Below are 13841 nucleotides of genomic sequence, written 5' to 3'. Positions count from 1 at the left end.
TTTAAAAACTTCACAAATTTAGAAAGTAAAAAAAAACATACAATTAGTAAAACTTTAAACAAATATTATCAGAATATTTAAAGTTTGGATAGGGTTTCAGATTCAAACTGAAATAACTATTAAAACATCATGTGTTATTGTTTATGAACAACACTGATCACGTTCAACTTAAAGACAATTACTTTATGAAAAACTAAAAGGAAGAGCTGGAGTGAAACTATTAGTTAATGTTTAATAATGTGCACTAATATATATTAACAGTCACTTGTAAAAAATAAGACATACTTGAACATGAACTTTGAGTCTATGAAATAGATTCAATAGAAACTGTTGACAAAACTTTGAACTCCACACATTTCTAAAGGTTGCCCCTGTAGTTACCCATTGTTTGGAATCTATTCTTTCATGGAACTCCACACTGAAAAGTATATACATATATGTATTAAGTTTCCCTATTTTGTAATTTTTCACTAATTTATAGCTGTGTATTACTAAGAAAAAAATTTTATACATTAAAAATTCTCTTACCACCTCTTAAGTTTCTTATACAATTTTAAAATGCTTTCATTTTAAAATAACATTTTCAAAGCATATTTTTCAAAATAAAATTTAACTCTTCAAGTACAGGTGTGGTCATTTTGACCAATCTTGTAACCACCACTAAAAATATACATATACATGATATAGTTTTAAATTTGTTGAGTGCACCTTTATGAACTTTAAAAAAAAGTAAATATTACATGCTTATTGTACACAAAAAGAAATCACATTTTTAATAAAGTATTTTTATAAAAGATCTGAGCTTACAACAGCATTACTAAGTCAGTCCAAGTACAAAATGATTTTTTCATGTTAGCAACAAAATAATTTTTGATACCTGTGATGGAGAGAACACAGATAGCCCTTTGTGCAACTTTGTGCTTGAAACAAACAACATTTCTGAAATGACTTTATATTATAATAAAGAGTAATACAATATTCATTTCTACAACCACAGCTAATACCTTACAAACTTCCTAGTTATTTAGATTTAACAGAAAAGCAATTAGCCCAGTTCTGTGTGAAAAAATGATCAAATTACAAGCATGTACAATCAAATTATAGTACTACTGATGCAATATTTATAAACTTTGTCCAGTCAGAACCCTCGGCTAGAGCTTTATAATAACCTGCAGGTTTAACCTACAACACATTTGAATTTTGAAAATGCCTAAATTAAAGCACACACTTCTTCAGCTCAGCAGGTTAACAGCCAAAACCAGGAAAATATGGAGTCCTAAAAAAAGATCCATAAATTAATAAAAAACATTTTCTCCCATTACAATCACAATTAATATACAGTTGACCAAGTAAGAATATGTCTTTTTGTATACATTTCTTTAATTAATATACAGTTGACCAAGTAAGAATTTGTCTTTTAATATACATTTCTTTTAATGTTTCAGTCTATACAAATTTATTAAAAATATCAGAAAATAACTTAAAAATATAAAGTTAAAACACTAATCAGCCAATACTTAAAGGAGATGACCAAATGCACATAAGAAACGTTAATACTTAAAGGAGGTGACCAAATGTACATAAGAAACGTTAATGCTTAAAGGAGATGACCAAATGCATATAAGAAACGTTAATACTTAAAGGAGATGACCAAATGTTCATAAGAAACGTTTATACTTAAAGGAGGTGACCAAATGTACATAAGAAACGTTAATACTTAAAGGAAGTGACAAAATATACATAAAAAATGTTATTTCCATTAAATATTGAAAACACAATAGTCATTCTCTGTACATACATTGTTTCTGGATTATAAACCAGTTTTAGAAAACATGTTTATAAAACAATCATGTCGACCTAATTTTGAGAAGACAATTACTCATGATTTTCCATTACATGACGGACATTCAGCTTGTCCACAATAAACAAAAATGTACCATTACATAGTCTACGTTAGTTACGAATGTATCAATATTTTAACTGAATACATATAAATGTATCAATAGATGACTCACAATAAATTACAGGTGAAACAATCCCCAATCTCCAATTAAGGTATAATGTTGCCCACAAAAATTACACTGTATATCATTTACTAGCTAAGTACTCATCCCCTGAAGAGAAGTTATGTAACTTCATGATTAATGAAAGGTTATGTTAGAAACTAAAAAGTTGTTTCCCTTGTATGTAATAGTAAAGAAATAGAAAAATGCTTAAAAAATTAGGAAACTACAGATATGTATTTGTCTCTGCACAGGCCCAATAAACTCCCATAACAAGTAGTAAAAAATGCAAAAACTCCCATAAAAAACACGAAACATGAAAAACTGAAAATTTATGTGTACCCCCAACATGAATGTAATAAACCTCCACCACACCAAGTTTGATGGATATCCATCCACACCCTGTTATATGAACATACAATAGACAGTACTGTTATATTTATATAGATACTGTAATTCATATGAATATGTATCAGAACCTTTCTTTTCTTGTAACTTTGCTGACTTTAATTTGTCAAGAGAACCATTTTTAACTGTTTTCAGTCTCAAATACTTCCAAACATTGTATCTGTTTCTTTTGTTCATTGCAATATTAAAGTTTCTCTTTTGTGTAACCATTTTATAACAGACACAACACTTCTGACATAAACTAGTCTCCAAGATATAGTTATTATGAAATACTTAACAGAAAATTATACATTAAACTAGAACATTAACAGAGCTCAATGGATTAACCTGTTAAAAATCATGTTGCATTATTTCTCCCACAATAGCTCTACTACCAATAATTTATTACACCATTCTTAGCTATCATTTAAAGAATTTAAAACATAGAACGTTGAAAATATCATCAAATTAATATTTACAAAATAATTATTACATTTTTCATAAACTTGTTCGTATCATCAGTAAAAAAGAACAAACTAGTTTATTGTTACATCCCTAGTTATAATATATACCAATATTCTAATACTTGACCTACAATACAATCAAATACACCAATACATTAAAATAACTGACATACCAACATGACAAGTTCTGCCCCAAAGTATTCTAAATCAAATAACACAAAACAAAGTTAAATTTCAGAAACTAAATTATCTTTCCTTTAAATCCTGAAAAACCACAGTGGGCTATCTGAAGTTTAACTGTAAGGAATCAAATCTTGAATCTTAGATTTGTAATCAACAAACTTACTGCTGATAAACCAGAAGACTAACTTATTTGGTGGTAAATGTTTAAACTACAATTTTAACACAGTTTTGTTATAAACAAACACCTTAAACTTCACATACACAAAACTCTAATAATGTTTCGAACAACTTGTCATTCACATTTTAAGTAAAATTAAATTACATTTGATAACAAAAAATAAAAAAAATCTACAACTAGATAAAAATGTTTCTTGAAAAAGAGTTAATACAATTGAAAAACTTTCAATCCAACGATAAAACTATTACCTCAATTCATTTTTGAGGATTATGTCTAATAACTTTTTTATCAATATTTGGTTCACTTACTGTTGCAGTGAAGTGCTTTACAAATCTCATAATCAGTTTAGAACTTGTGCATTTTAACAGTTGTAGAACTGATAAAAAAATCTCTGTAACAATGAAAGTTAAAATTATTTTTTATTCCACTGTTATGAAACAAGCAAAGTTTATCAACTAGAGTAAAACAGTTATATAATAAATATGATGTTATAATAATAATAAAAAACTTTGCTCTAATTAGAATGATCAGTTGTAAGGAAAAAAGTTATACAATTACCACATTAGGTCTGCTATCTTTTATAATCCTCTTGTTGGTTTCTAGATATTTAATATTGTACTTCTGAAAAACAACTTCACACATTCATCCTTTAAGTAGTCTAAAAGGGAAGAGTCTTCATCTTGCATTTGGTCCCACAGACACAAGTTCTCCTTAATGGTAACTTCTTGGTACTCTTTAAATTGATGACAACAGTGTTCTAACTGTTCTAGGAATAGTGGTGGTAAATATTCCAAAGGAAACACGGCATGACTACCATACTGCTTTCCTAAATAAAAAACACTGTTCGAGTTTGATTTACATTGAAAAACAAACACAGTATGTGTACCATGTTCTAAAAACAATATGAGCAAAGTAATCAATTATGATAGACATTCCAAACTACTGTACTACTGGAATTATTATAAAACCTATCACTAGTTCTGAAAACAGAGCCAGTTACTAACAGTTATTTGTAAGATATCATTGATAAAAACCATGTTCACAGCTAAATGGTCGAGAGCAACAACAGTAGATGTCAGTAGTGGCTGTATACAAGATATAAATGGTAAAAACCATGTTCATAGATACAGAGTTGAGAACAACAGTATGTGTCAGTAGTGGCTGTATACAAGATATAAATGATAAAACCCATATTAGAACTAGAGGGTTGAAAAACAAGAACAAGTTAAAACCTGAATTTCACATTTTTGAAAAATGGATTTTATGCACAATTAAAATCTAAAACACTAATATTCCACAACTGACAAAACACTAAATGCCTGAAAAGTAGATGTGCTGCTGGCCAAAATCTTAAGGCCAATGAACATAAAGAAAAAAATATGCATTTTGCGTTGTTAGACTCAATCACTTATTTGAGTACAGCTTCAAAAGATGAAAATAAAAAAACAACTTTTTAGCATTTAATATGGAAAATGTGAACACTGAAATTAGCCTAAACACTAGCTGGTCACAAATGTAAGACCATACCAAAAAGAAATCCTAAACAGGATAGGAAATGCCCAACAAGAGATCTCAGTAGTGAGTTGTTGCTGTCATTGTGAATAACTGCAAACATTTGCTTTGGCATGGTAGATATAAGCATTTGCAGAAGGCTGGCTGGAATGTTATTCCTAGTGGTGAAGATGGCTTCACAAAGATTATGCACGATTTGGAATTGACATCCATTTCTATAGACTTGCCTTGCCATCCACCCCCAAACATTTTCAATGGGGTTCAGTTTGGGCAAACAAGCTGGATGGTCCAAAAGAATCACTTTATTTGCCATGAAAAAGTCCTTTGTCTTGCAGGCATTGTGGATTGCAGAGTTATCATGCTGAAAGATCCAGTGGTTTCCAGCCTTCAGTCAATAAGGATGCTCTCTCCAACATGCCAATGTAGCCAGCTGCTGTTTGATGCCCTTGTATGGTTATACATTGTTTCATGGAAGAAGAAAGCACCCTAGATCATGATGGCACTTCCTAAACTGAGTTGTGTAATAAATGTCTCCGGTGGGATATCTTTATCATGCCAGTAACATTGGAAGTCATCTGGACCATCCAGGTTAAATTTCTTCTCATCAGAGAACAAAACCTTTGTCCACTTTTCTACATCCCATATTTGGTGCTTCTCAGCTGTTTTGTGGTGTGGAAGGAGGCATGGCCTTTGAAGATGTTTATGTTTTTTAAAGCCTTTCTCTCGTAGATGCTGTCTTATTGTTCTTGAGTTGCATTTCGCGTCCGTGAGGGCCTTAATCTGGTTCGACGATTAGCTGGTATCTTGCTGAACAATTACTCGAATCCTCCTGTTCAACGCCAGGGAAATTTTCTTGGGTCAACCACTTGAAATTCTCGTTCCATATCCCTCAGGGTCTTTTAAGAAATTTGCATCAGCAGTTTTACTATGCCCAATCTCACCAACTACAGCACGTTGAGAGAGACCTTATTTTTGCGCTCAACAATTCTGCTACATTTAAATTCTGTCAACTTTTTAGCCTTTGCCATGTTTTTACCCAATGTAACACAGGAGATATCAGTGGGAAATGTTGACAATGCTAATGCTTGAACACAAATGACTAAATTTCATTAAATGTTTACTGGTTAGCACTTCGTTTCAGTATGGTTTTAATCTTTTGACCAGCTTGTATTTAGGCTAATTTCATAGTGTTCATTTTCCCTATTAAATGCTAAAAAAGTTTTTTATTTTTATTTTCATTTTTTATTATTTTTCTCTTTTGAAGCTCTTCTCAAATAAGTGGTTGCGTCTAACAACGCAAAATGCATATTTTCTCTTTATGTTCATTGGCCTTAAAATTTTGGCAAGCAGTGTATCAGAACCAGAACCAAAGAGTTCTTTCAAATAAAATATGTCATTCCTGATAACTTGCACATTCCACTGACCAATTAAAAACAATTTAATTTATCATCTTGTTTACAAATTGAACACATTAATATTGATAGCATTACAACAGCAAATATTTCAATTCCTTATAATATTGTCTAATTTGTAACATGTATTTAAAATTCAAGAAAATAACAATGTATGGTTGTCACATCCCTTGCCAAAGTCTAAATTTTAAAAAACAGAAATAAAAATTATACAAGTTTTTACTGCAATTATAGAACTTTCATGATATTTTGGTGATTATTCTTACTAAATATGTAATCTAAAAATAAGTAACATCGCAAATTATTAATCCTGACCTGACCTGACCTAACCTAACCCTGACCTAACTCTAACCTAAACCTAAACTAACCTAACCCAACCTAAACCCTAAAATAACCTAAACTAACCCTAACCTAACCTATCCTGACCTAACCTTAACCTAAACTAACTGTAACCTAACCTAAACTAACTTTAACCTAACCTAACCTAAACCTAACCTAACCTGACCTCACCTAACCTATACTTTATACATGATAAAAATACAGTATGATTAACATTCATGAAACTTATTTAGAATTAACTTAGTTCTTAAATCTATATACGAATGTTGGCAACCAGTATTTGATGGTGATTTATCATTTACAGATAAGCATGTACTTATACATGATAAAAATACAGTATGATTAACATTCATGAAACGTATTTAGATTTAACTTAGTTTTTAAATCTATATATGAATGTTGGCAACCAGTATTTGATGGTGATTTCTTTGATAATTTGCAACTCCTGGATGTTAATTTTTAGAGCAATTTATGTATTACTTGCATCTTTATAAACATATTGTTTAACCAACTCTTTTAAGACCAGGAATTTTATATTTCTGAAAACCAAGTATTATTATGAATTTACGAAAATACCAAGGTTTTATACTTGATTTATTTTATATTTTATTGCAGAAAGGCTAAAAACATGTATTACTTGATTCAGTATTACAAAATTTCTTATGAAAGTACTCCACAAAGTCCATGGGAGGTTTATTTTTGAAAGACATCCTTTTTGTTATGTTGTGATAATAATGATAACTCAAAGTAGAAGACTGGGAGTTAACCCCTAGGTTAAAATGCACATGAACAAATATTAATAAAACAAATTATCTATTAAAAATTATGACTTTTCATGTGCAACAGCCTTGTAATGTTTAGTAAAAATCTACCAAATTTTGTGAATATACACTTAATATATTAGAAGTTGCTAGTATGTAAACTAATGAGTACAAATAGTTATGGGTTTGGTCCAATCGGCCTAGGCAGTTTCAGTAAAGTTCATAAACTACTTTAAAAAATTATTAACTGAAACATTTACCATGGAATGATAAAATCTTATATTAATATATATTAAAAGTTACAAGTTTAGATTATAATGCTCCAAGTCAACTACCAGCTGACACAGAGCTTTGATTACAGGACCATAGACCATGTATTGGATAGGCAGAGCAGTGATAGTGCCAGAGCAGATAGACTTAGCTACGGTGTTGGCAATCTCATTCCACAAATACTAATGTGGCCTGGTTTCCAGAAAAACTGGATAGAAGTACATGTTAAAGGGAAATGGGACATTCGGTTTTGAATATTGGGGAGAACACGGTGAGAACCAACATGAAGTGATTCCATGACCAGTAGAGCACTGGCAGTTTGAGTACTGCTTAGTTTTACATAACCCAGGGCAAGAGACATACAGTTCAGCAGTGAACACAGAAGCTGTAGAGGGGATTCTTCGAGCAACCACAGAACCACAACAAACCATGGCAGAGCCCACACAGTCATCTGAGTTTGAACTGTAAGTATAAACGGGAATGGAAGAATGGTTCAAAAGATGTTCAGCAAATAGCAGACAGTATTTCCAATCAAGCATGTCTACCTTAAAGAAAGGTCATATTTGGGAACTGAAAGAAGTCATGGTGGGATTGGCTGACCAGTGGATACAGCAATGTTATCCAAGGATAAATATGAAAAATTATTTTGATTTTATAACAGTCTATAGCTGCCATTCAATATACCTCATGCTCGATGACTGATGTGAGAAATGAAAGACATAGAGCCCATTTGTAACAGTGAGAGAGAGTTGTTCAGTGATGGCATTAATGTTTATACTGAAAAGTGCGAAACATAGAACACAGCTTTGAGGGACTTCAAGAAAAGAATGGGAAAGTGTCAAACCTACACAAACTTGGAATTGCCTGTCCATTAAAAAGTGTTCAATAAAAATGGCAAATAGCCACGTAACACATATATATGGAGGTCTCGCAAAATGCTATACCTCCATGTTGTATCATAAGCCTTCTCAATGTCAAAGAATATTGATACAAGATGTTGTATCAGGTGGTCTGTGGTTGAGTGTTGTCATCAGAACCCACACTGGGTGGGCAAGAGGAGGTTCTTTGATTCAAGGAACCAAACAAGACAAGCACTAACCATCCTCTCTGAGGTCTTACAGAGACAGCTCGTCAAAGCAATTGGTTGGTAGTTTGAAGGAATCTTGGGGTCCTTCCCAGGATTAGAGAAAGGTAGGACAATAGCCTGGAACCAGACAATAGGAAAAACATTCTCCTGCCAGTTCCAGTTAAAAACAATTGGAAAAATAGCAAGAGAAGAAGGAGGTAGATGGCACAGTATGTCATAGTGTACATCATCTGGTCCAACTGATGTACTGCCAGACCAATGAAGGGCCAGTTTCAGTTCCACCAGTGTAAAGGGACGATTATAGTTATAGAGACAATCACCTCAAAAGGAAAGAGGTGATTGCTCTGCCCACGTCTTGATGGCTAAGAAGGAGGAAGATGAAGGAGAAGTGCTAGATACCTGGCAAAAGCGTTTACCTAGAGTATCAGCGATGCTCAGGGTATCAGTTACTTCTTGGTCATCAGACGGCAAGATCAAGAAGGGGACAGAATTATATTGCCCACAGACTTTTCTAATATTGTCTCATATGACTTTGGAACAGATGGTAGAAGATATGCTGGTTCTGCACTTAATCCAAGAATCCTTTTGGCTTTGACATCTTACCCACCTAGCATGTGCACGGGCCCGCTGAAAAGCAATGCAGTTCAAAATGTGGGATATCTTCAGAAAGTATCCCAGGCCCACTTTTGAGCTTTCAGTTCCATGTGGCAGGCAGGATTCCACCATGGACGAGGATATAGTGGAAAATGTGTCAAGGTTTGAGGAATACATTGAGCAGCTGCTTGTATAATACAGTCAGTTGCTGCTGCCGCACAGTCATCTATTGACGGTTTACAGACGATGACAATATTAAGTTCTACAAGAGCAGTGAAAGAGGGCTAGTTTGCCTGATCCAGCTTCCATTGGGGCACACTGGTCATGTGGCTTCACCCACAGTCAGTCTCTCTCAAGATTATAGGAAAATCATCACTGCCTCGTGGATTATTGTCAACCCTCCATGAAAAATGGGAAAATAATGAAGGGGAGCAAATTGAGAGAAACAATCACATTAAACATTTTTAATGGTTAAAAAAAAGGCAAATGACAATCTCATTGTATGTGAACTAATTTAACATAATATATTATAACACTTGGAATACACAAAAACTTTTCAGTCAGAATTCATTTCATCTTCATTTAGAAACTGTGTAAGCAAAAGAGCACATTTATATTAAATCAGAAATTTAGTCTAAACATATTACAAGCTCAATCTGTTTTATAAATAAAATACTATTAGCATGCCCAAAAAGGTTCCTCAGAGCACTAAACTTTCAAATTAATACAAAGTAACTCCTTTGATTCTCAACAGAAACAAGAACCATAACTTAAAGTTTTGAATTACAGGAATAGATCTACAGTTTAAATTTTACAAACAGCAAAATATTTTTTTGTTATTTCAGTGATACTGGGAAACAATAAAATGTGTGTTATACAGCATTACTTTTTTTCTAATGATGTATGCACACCCAGTACCAGTGTGGAAATTACAAAGACATGCGAGTAACCCAACTGTTGCACCATAATAAAATGTTTTTGCAACACCGTTGGGTAAATCCACTTGTCGTACCAAACAGCTTTAAATGTCAAGTCAGATAAATCCAATGATAGCATCCAAAGGGTTTTAAAAAAAAATCCCACTTGCTAGATTATAAAAAGGTTGGATGACAGAAAGCATGGACTTGCAAACAATCTGTACACTAGTTAAGGTCACTTCACTTTCTCTTACAATCCTGTTCTTATTGTGTAAGAAAGGATAGTATTTATTCAAAAGTATTCAAAGAGCTACTAGGATTACTTCATAAATAGAAGAACTGAATCATGGGAATGGGTTAATCATACAGTCTAAGCTCAGTTGAAGTGCACCTTATAAGTTATATTCAAAATTTATTAACTATATGTTAATAACCTAGACATTAAAGCATATTTATAATTACAAGTTTTATATTGTCTGATGTTCATAATTTAATTTGTCAGGTATGTAGCTTTGTGCTCAGCAGCAAACAAAGTAACATTTTTATTACTTGGATAAATATAATTACCAAAAATAGAGAAAGTTGTTATCTCTATTTGCAATTAGTTTATTATAATAGTGACAATTGATTTAGTTATAGTTTTGATTAGACTGTATAAACCTAATCAATGTAAACACTGCTTGAAGATAACCAATTACATTTTCCAGTTCTAAACAGTTCTCTCAGTTGTTTAACATGCAAGTGGCACTACAATACATACTACAATAATGTGAAGAGATAATCTTGAAGTCATTTCCACGTAGACCACAAATTATTTGTAGACATTAGAAGATTATATTTAATAAACAAACAATACTGTCATCATAAACTGAGACAAATACCCTAATAATACAATTCTATTTATACGTATGATGTAACGTAGGTTTTTCCATACCTACTGAAAGAAATCCTCTTACTTCGTAAACATAAAATTCAACTTCCAGAAGAAACTCACTTCCTTCCCCCCAAATCAAATACACAACAGAATGTTTCAAAAATTTACAATCACATTTAAATACTTTTATCTCCATAACATTCCTTAATTGTTTCTAGCTTCATGATAAGGACAGAAATAGTTGTTCACATTTGCACAAGATATTGAAGATTTGTTTACTGACTACAAAACTTAGTACCAACAGAGACCAATTCTGATTAATTTTAATTGACAAGTTGACTTTCTCCCAAAATTCTGCTGTCATCCCATGTCTGAAAGCAACGATGAAAAGACAGTAAAAGATCATACTTATGATGGATGTCCTGAGATAGTATGTTTCACCATGAGAAACCCATTCTTAAATTTTTAAAATCATAGAGTGAATTTTAATAAGCTAATTAATTTTCTTTGCTCTTACAAGAAAAATAGTAAATGTGTCACAAATTAGCCTTAATATTTGCAGAACAAGTGTCTAATCCTCCATAAAACTCCTCTCCTGTTGATCTTATCAGTGAAAAATTTTTTTCAAAATTCATGTTCACTCATTAAACCTTTTAAATTAAAGACTTTCTCAAAAGCATCATCTTATCATCACTCTAGTAGGTCTCATGTCTTTCCAAACATTTGAACTTGTTTGATTTTCATTTTATAAAATTTTACACTAACAACTTTAGTTATACAACATCAATGTACAACCTGTTTTTGTCAGTATTTTTATCACAATCATTGATATGTATTAGTGAAACTAAATACGTTTAATGAAGTTAAATAGTGCATTAAAAACAGCAAACTTAAACCTCTGACTAATTATACTTGTTTGTTATAACTCAAAAACATGTGGGACGTTGTGGACTTGAGCACCCACACCTCTCTCTCCTAATTTCTAATTCTATATCAATTGCTACTCTTTATTTCTTATGTTAAGACTGGCAAATAGAGATTAAGACTGATAGATGGTGTATCCCCACTGCAATGTGGGACCTATTTCTTCTGTCACCTCCAAAACCTAGGGTAAATATTATGATCCCACACTGTAGCTTGTACCCTGGGATATTTTCAGTCAATGCAGCATTTTTTTTATTTAATTTGTTTTCAAGTTATAACAAACTAACACATGCGTTGTTTTATGATTACTGATATTCCATTTCTGCCTTTACAAATGCATCATTAATAAAAGAAAAAAGGTATAACTTGCAAATGTCTAGGTTTCCCCATTTAAACCCATACAGTTCCCCTGAAGTATATAAACAAGCTTTTGAAACATATAAATATCAAAGGTCCCAAAATAAGACACTGATAAACTTAAAGTATAATGGTTATTCTAATCAAATGATGTATACTTTACACCATACTCTTCTTCCTACGTAATTAAATTTTTATTCACTTCTGAAACTCTTCCAACTAATACTACAAAAACTAATACAATAATTAAGTTTCATGCAGAATGATACAAAATATTAAAACGATTAACATCAACAGAGAATGCCTTTAAAAATTGTATAAACCTCACAAACAATATTATAGGTTAGTAAGAAAATAAACACTTTATTAACATTGTAAAAACTTCTAAGTATCAAACATTATTGTACTGTCAGTACAAATATTTAATACTAAATATTAAGCTATTTGTTAGACCTCAAGCATGAAACAAGAGCATCATAATTCATGGTTTAATTACAAGTACTAAACTAACAAAATTCAAATAATAAAACGATAGAAAAATGGCCCTATAAATATTATAAACAATATATGTTATTCATTTACTCAAATTATTGTTAATATAGTATTCTGGAATTCTTAAATTACGTTCGACTCATAATCTGAGGGTCGCAGGTTCGAATCCCCGTCGCACCAAACATGTTCGCCCTTTCAGCCTTGGGGCGTTATAAGGTTATGATCAATAACACTATTCGTTGGTAAAGCGTAAGCCCATGATTTGGCGGTCGATGGTGATCACGAGTTGCCTTACACTGCTAAAGTAGGGGCGACGAGCGCATAGCCCTCGAGTAGCTTAGCGAGAAATTCAAAACAAAGAAACTCTTAATTACTACATTTTTATCACATTGTTACAACTTCCTTCGCGCTTTATTACTAATAACTTACAATATGTACATTTACAACTTAAAATTATAATTAAATCTAAGCCTGGTTACAAGAGGCCTACATGTACATGACAAGTTGGTGTGTCACTTCAGTTTCCAGATAGCTACATTTGGCTCAAAATCGAATAAGACATCCAATTTCATTCAGTTTTAATTGGATTCTGAGTCATAATCTATCTTTTCTTCAAAGTTTAAGTGTTAAATATGTCCGCATAATGAAGATATTCTAGTAATAGCAGATTAATAATATATTATTGTGGTGATTCATAAAAAATTTAATTAACACGAATCAAATGATTAACGCTAATTACAAATTTCAGTGACCACACTTACAAATTATATCCTAACTCAAGCATGCCGCGTGATCTTCACAACTTTCACCTTTGAATCAGTTTGGCCAATAACAGTCATGTAGCTTTTGTGACGACTCGACATAGACTACATTTTAAAGAAGCATCAAAAACAAATTAATAAATGTGTTTTTTTTGAATAAACCTATTTGTAAAACTATGTGATTTGAAAACAATTAATAATTATAGATTGTTTTTTTTTCATTTCCAAACTGTGATACATGCACATACAAAAATTAATGTTTCAGAAGGTTTTACGTTAAGCTGTTGTTGTTTCGAATTGAGCACAACGATATCCGTGCTCTACCT

The 13841-nt window shown here is 31.9% G+C and overlaps 1 long non-coding RNA gene across 1 annotated transcript; it reads right to left on the bottom strand.

Moving 5' to 3' along the window:
- Positions 1-2: 2 nt before the first annotated feature.
- Positions 3-13591, bottom strand: LOC143242785 (uncharacterized). Its single transcript, XR_013023246.1, has 3 exons — positions 13516-13591; positions 3774-4041; positions 3-418 (listed from the first exon to the last, which is right to left on the bottom strand). It is a non-coding gene; the product is annotated as an uncharacterized LOC143242785 (long non-coding RNA).
- Between the last annotated feature and the right edge of the window lie 250 nt (positions 13592-13841).

The sequence above is a fragment of the Tachypleus tridentatus genome, unplaced genomic scaffold (assembly GCF_004210375.1).
Source record: "Tachypleus tridentatus isolate NWPU-2018 unplaced genomic scaffold, ASM421037v1 Hic_cluster_2, whole genome shotgun sequence".
NCBI classification, from domain to species: domain Eukaryota; kingdom Metazoa; phylum Arthropoda; class Merostomata; order Xiphosura; family Limulidae; genus Tachypleus; species Tachypleus tridentatus.
This window is presented reverse-complemented; position numbering and strand designations above follow the sequence as displayed.